Raw genomic sequence first — 7,146 nt, forward strand, 5'->3', positions numbered from 1 at the left:
AAAAGAACTTGAAAGCACTCTTTTTGCTGCATTTGTTTGTGCGTGTGAGATTTATTTTACGTCTCAAATGTAAGGCACCGGACATCAAATAGAGGATTATGCATCTGCCCAACAATATCACATGTAGGTTTATTTCATCATTAGTGTTCAGATTGAACAACAAACAAAATCTTTTTTTGAAAGACACAGATTACTTGAATGTGTGGAGGATATCTCATAATAATGATAACATGTGAAATATATTTTTTATCAAATAAAAATATATGAAGAGTTTGGTTTTAAAATGAGAAAATTCCATATAAAAATTAATTATTATGTTTGATTGTGTGGATTAGCTCTATTTTTTTAGTTATTATGGCTTGAAACAAAACAAACCAACTGCAGTTTGATTTATATTTTGGAATACACAATAAAAAAACATGACATAACATTTTTTTAGTCATTTCGTTTCCACAAATTAAATTTAAATCTCCAGAATAACTTGAGAATCCACTTTTTTGCTTTGTGATTCTATAAAATGAGATAATGCCAATAAACACAAATATTTGTCAAATTAGCTTAATTGCTCATAACTGTTTTAATTTAAATTTGTAAAATATTGAAATGGAATAGAAGTAAGTGTATACTAAACGTTTCTCAACCAATAGCAATAGCTTGCATCCCTCCGTGACCCTGCAGCAGGTTTGGAGACGGCTGGATTTCTCAACCATCTCTGAATATTGTCTCCCTTGAGAATGTATGTGATTCAGACAGAAACTAGCTGTGTAATCGATCTGCTGTACGTCTGCAGTACCATTGTCACAACAGTTTTGAGAATAATCATGATTATTAATGTTTTAAAGACATACACTTTTACCTGAAGCAACTTATGTTTATTTAATAGTATGTGACCCTTGACCTATACCGAGATAATATTATTACTTGGGTCGAGTCTCGTTTAAATTTGATCAATTTTGTTTCTGCTTATTGATTTTGATTCTTATTGATTCCCAGTTTCGACCCAAATGCTGAAGTAAAACATTAAGACATCAGCCTGTGTGGTCATTAAGCCTGCTTATAGACTGGTTTGCAAAATACATGATGCAATAAATAATTATATATTTTAATTTTATATCAAGTATTTCAGAATTGGAAATGATTTTTGATCCCTAACCCTCATGTATTCTTTTCTCCGCAATAATCCTATAGTGAAATCTTATATTGTGACAACCGTTGCGTTTTGAGCGCTAATAAAGCGTTTTAAATGATGCCTTCATAGGCAGCTCGCTAAGTTTGATGCAGTGTGTGTTAAAATCAAGTGCATCATTTGCAAGCACATGTGTGTGCGTCTGTGCATGCGTGTGTGTGTGATAAGGCTCGTTAACACCCCTGATGCTGTACCACAGCTGTCCTCGTCCCAATGGAAGCATCCTCACTAAGGGAACGGCTGCATCTGCAGTGCCATACTGTTCCATGTCTTTCTCTGAGACACACAAGCACACGCACGCACACAAACACACACACACACACACACACACACACACACACGCATACACGACTGCTCGTCTAATTGACTCGGCTCATCTCTGGCTCTGCCTCGCCTCCACAGGCGACTGTACGTGAGCGAGAAACGGACAATTGAGCCGTGAGAAAAAAAACGAAATAAAAGAGTACTGGAAACACTGGCTCTTAACATGGCTGCTCCCCATCCCCTGGAGAAAATCAGATAGCATTAAAACACATCATGCTAATTTCACTTGACAGAAACCACACTAACATTGAAATGTATGGTATTTCTTGTATTCATGTATCGCATTCAATTACAGTATTCATCCCCATACCTTTCCAAATCCATATTACTTTCTTTCATTGAATGTCAAATTTTGGAGGATTGAAGTTCAGGAAGCTCCTCTCTATCCTTTCCATTAGTGACCATACTTCTTCTGAAGTCATGGATAGTGACATCTTACAAACGATTCTAAAGCTATTAGATGACTTCATAAGACTAAACTGCACAAATCATACAAACAATACTTTTACGTTTTTTTTTTGTGCTTGAAACACAAGACCGCTATAAACCTTAGTATGAGTACGGGTGAAGTGAAGATTCTCATTTTATTTAAGAAAATAAACAAGAACAGAACGTTTGTTAGAAAGTTTACCCAAAAAATACAAGTAACGTGTTCGCCAATTCAAACCTTTATGAAGATAATTCGAGAAATGCCTTTTTGTGTTCATATAATGGAAGTCAATGGGGTTCAATTTTTGATATTGTTCAAAATATCTTCTCTTGTGTTCTGAAGAAGAAAAAAATGAAAGTAAATGATGAAAGAATTGTAAATTTTGCGTGAACTGTCCCTTTAACTATGTATTTACTCTTACCCATTTTAAATATCAGGTGAATTGAAAGTTGAAACCATGTAGCTGTTTCGGTATCCACGTGCGTTTCGAGTATCAAGCTCACCCATTAACAGCAAACAATAGACGCTTCCGGATTCCTGGGCCCTTTCATCCCTGAGAGCAGGATTTGTCAAAGCAGCATGTGTTATTGAAGCCGGTTTTCTCACCACGCTCAATGCAAATGAGTGCAGCCTGATTTATTCCCAGTGTTTGATGGATTTATTCTGACAGAGGAAGTGACAGCACTGTGACAGCGGCGTCCCCCCCCCAACCTTTTCTATTTCAATTCTTATTCTATAATGCATTCTATTCTGAAATTCTTTCTCAGCTCTAAGGGCTTTTGCAAAGTATTGTGTTGTAGATATTGTTGCATTATTCATGATAATATATTCCTTGTCATTTCATATAGCACCTCTGATTTGCATTCCGCTCCGTCCCCGTACATTTTGATAATCTAGCTGCTATAAACTAATATGTATTTACAATTACTTCATTTGTGCCACCTACTGAAGCTTCGCGATGTACAGTCATGAACTTGTGTACAATTTAGGCTTATGGGCCTTGTCATCCTTAACACCGTAATCATGCCCAGATTTATTTTTAAATATTTGCCCAGACTGTGTTGTGCATTCATACTGACAGCTGATCGCAGTGACCGAAAGTCATTCATTTTAAATCAGAGATGTTTAAAATCAAATTCAAGCTGTAATTTTATGCAAATGGAACAATGTGATTTGACAGTGGAGGTCACATGATCTCCCACCCACAGAGCTATCAGAAACTACAAACTCTAGAAACTGGTAATGCGTTGCTAGACCTTCGGTCTGGACTTCATTGCGGCTTTCATTGGCCAAGAACCGCCCAAGAGGCCATTTAATTGACATATTAAACAACCAATCCCAAGTGTTTCCAGTTTTGTGTTCATCAGACGGTCTGTGGACATTACGTCTGAACCGGAGACGACTAATTCTGAGTTGAATTACTTTTAATTGTATTTATTTATCCGATAATCATAAATTTTCGGAATTTTGCAAAAATGTCACAAACAGAGACGTGGACCTGAACACGTGAACGACCACGGGGGAACCCCCCGGAACTCGATCAAGGGATAACTGTTTATGCATGGCACTGTGAACCACTTTACATGCTACAGAGTTTAATGTTGGCGCTTAGTTTTAAGATCCTTTTTTGTATAATGTAATAGACGAAAAACAAAATAATAACAAAAACAAGTGAAATGCACAGGGTGTGTTGGCCATGACTGCATAGCAAATACAGATGCAACTTACTTTCTGTAAAATGCCGAAATCTGCAGGATGATGGACACTGAGGTGAAGAGGTTGGTGGTGTTGCTCCCCCTGTCCGTTGCCCGACAAATTCTGGTGTCAAACAAGCCGTTTTTTTTGAAGCCATAAAGCTCCCATACTGCCCAGTTTATTTTTTCGGGTGTGGATAAAGGCTCTCCTTTTTGGACGACGTGTTTCTTCAGGGAGTATCTGCGCGCGCTCTGTCTTCTTCCGTTTGACAGGTGTTAAGAGGAAATGCCGTCATCTGGGAGATCAACCAGGACTAGCGCTGGAGTGATTACGTGTCCTATTATTCTAAGAGTCCTATTTATTTTAAATATTACAGTAAGGTCATCACCAATATCGTTATATTGTCACGCCCTAAATTCACGTGATGTCAATATTTCATGCTTTGAATATCTCGATTATCGGTACACACCTTATTACAATATTAAGCAAGTAAGAGCAAAAGCATCTACTTATATTCCCCTTGACATGAATAAATAATGTCCTTATACAGAAATAAAGCAAAATGAGATGAGAAAAGGAAAGCATCGCCCAACTATCAAATAAGCGACCCATGACAAAACATTACTGAACCAACGCTTGCATGTTGGTTCCAAGTCACCTAGTAGCCAGTTATAAAAAAAGATTGATGTAATGTACCCAGGCTTGATTTCCATTTTTCTCCTTGAAGTATCGTTTTGCTCACTCTTGAAGACTTGATGAAGAAATTTTATGGATAAACTGATGTGTGCTTTGAAACTAAAGGCGGATTCGTTTTTAGGACAGAGAAGATAGGTTTGAGTACTGTATATAATCCCCATATGATGTAACCTAGTCTAATTATGACACTGTGACTTTAAACTGCACCATAACATGAAATCAGCCACATCTGTGAAGTGAAGTGTGCTTGACCACTGATTTACGAGCTCTGCAGCATTTCATTGGCTTTTCATCACAATTGACCTGAGAGCAGTAACTACTCTCCTCAGATCCAGCAGACATGTCTCCCCAGGCCAGCAGAGGACAGTAGACGTGAACCCATGCTCCTCCTGTAGGCCACTGGACCGTCTCTTATGATAATGATGATGGTGGGTTGAAGGTGATAATAGTTGCTGTCTGTGTGAATTCTCCAGGGCGCTATGATGGATAACATCAGAGCGGTTTCGTAACATGCTTGACGTGGGTGGAGGTTATCCATACTGCACCGAAATCGCTACGTGGGCTCCGAAAATCATCATTATCTATTCATGAGGCTGTTTTAAACTAGTCCATAGGAAATAAAAGCTTGCTATTAGATCTAGCCTGTAGTGAGGGGTGTGTGGTCCCCCGCTGGCAGGGGTCCCGGCTGTTTGAAGCATGGCGGCCACAGCGCCGGTTTTGATCAGCGCCGGGTCTTTGAGATCAGAAAGTGGATCAGGATCTCCTGGGGGAGTGTCATTTACACGTGCACCCTACTGAGGGGAGGAGGCGCAATTATACGTTTGTTAACATGCTAATGCCGAAGCCCTCCCAACACACATTCATTTCACTTTGTGAAATATCCAAAGTTTCTGTCAGTCACATTTGCAGTAGAAGCAAAGTTTGTGAGAGGTTATCGCTCATATTCTGACCTTATTTAGCTAAACTGAACGAATGTAGGGGCAGGAGGAGTACACATAAAAGTTGGAATCTACACTCTAAAAAATGGTGCTATATAGCACAAATAGTGGTTCTCGGCCCTCCAACATTTCTGTCGAGGGGGGGGGTGATTTATGTAACGTGACCTCTGAAAGATTATGAAACACCAAAATATGGTTCTATATAGCACTTAAATTGGTTCCCCTATGATTTCGTGTCCCTTTAGTGAAAGTGACCTATTTGTCAGACATTGTGACCCGAAATGTGGCCTCTGTATTACCCATCCAGTGAGTAGTGAACACAAAAACAGCAATTCGTCAACACACATACATCCTGAGCAAGTAGGGATAAGTTGCCTTGCTCAAAGGTACCTCAGTCGTTACCCGCAGGCATTGAGAATCGAACCAGCAACCTTCTGGTCACAGTCTGATTCTTTAACCATTAGGCCACGGCTGCCCATGTAGCACCATTTTATAGAATACGAATAAATATGAAGAACTTATTTGCAAAAAAGATCATGTTTTTTTAGTGTAAATTAGCTGTATTAAGGCAACCCAACTGCAGTTTGATCCATATCTGTTATCTGTTTTTGCAAATGAACTCTTCATACAAATACGTGTCAATATACACTGCATGTACATTTCCTCTTGCCCATTCAACCGTCACCAGCGGCTCAGTGCGTCACAGATCCCATTCAAGAGTCATTTACTGTGATGATACAGCAGCTCAGGAATGAGTCAGATCATCTGTCAATCACAGGTCATGTGACTACTGAGTGACTGCCCATTAGTGTCCGTCACTGTCTGCATGTGCTCATCTCGTCATGTCTTATACCGTATAGATGTGTGAACGTGTGAGCTTGCCTGAATTGATATTGTTATTAATGATTTACATTTTAACACTCCCATCAATCACAAAGCGTGAAGCCATGTGTGAAAGTTCAAGTCACACCCGCTATTTTTCAGACGTGTCTGTCGGTGTGTTCGAGAGAATTTCCCTGTAGACTTTCTCTCCTTATTCTGCACGGGTTTATAAAATGATCTCACAAATTCACATACAGGTCCAGTTTAACAAGAGATACACCACCACAACTCGGCATTCGGTTGACACGCAACACAGTTAACTGTGACACAAGACAACTTTTCAAATAAAACATTTCTTTTCCAGGATTTGTGTTGTCAACCCTGTTATACTTTTTCTAAGCTTAAAGAGAACATTCTTGTTATCTTGTCTGTAGTGCCACTGTTCAAAAGTTTAGGGTCACTTGAGTTAAATGCTTTTCATGACCTTACAAGTCTTTTCATCCAAAGGAGTATGCTTCCATGTCTGAAACATCACAAACAAAAAACAAACACATTCATTTAGTACATTATTTTTTAATATCATAAACATGTTTTTGCAATAGATGATTTGGAGTGAATAGTGAAGGAAAAACTAGCCAATAAGAACGTGATCAAAGTTAAGTTTGTGTTATTCTATGTATTTATAGTTTTAAAGATTTACAACTACAAGATGTGAAAAAAACATAATAAGGGATTTAGAGGTGGCTTTTTGTACATGTAAACATCTAGCAAGTTAAAATGAACAAAGACCCACAGTTTATGAAGGCAGCTTCATGTATGAGAAAAATATTGTGCTTCTTATCATCCTTTATGTCTGCCTCGCTCCTGATCATTTCCCATTGTGTTGATATAAAATGCTGCGATCTTAAAACTTTCATAACTTTACGAGTATGTAAAGTGGCACTTTGTTTTGCGAGCTGTGGTCATTCTGAGCAGAATGTTGCATTTATGCTTGATTTCTTTTTTATTCATGTATTTTTTGACAATTTCGTCATTTTCTTCACAATCCCCTACTT

Source organism: Triplophysa dalaica, chromosome 25 (assembly GCF_015846415.1).
Source record: "Triplophysa dalaica isolate WHDGS20190420 chromosome 25, ASM1584641v1, whole genome shotgun sequence".
Lineage (NCBI taxonomy): Eukaryota > Metazoa > Chordata > Actinopteri > Cypriniformes > Nemacheilidae > Triplophysa > Triplophysa dalaica.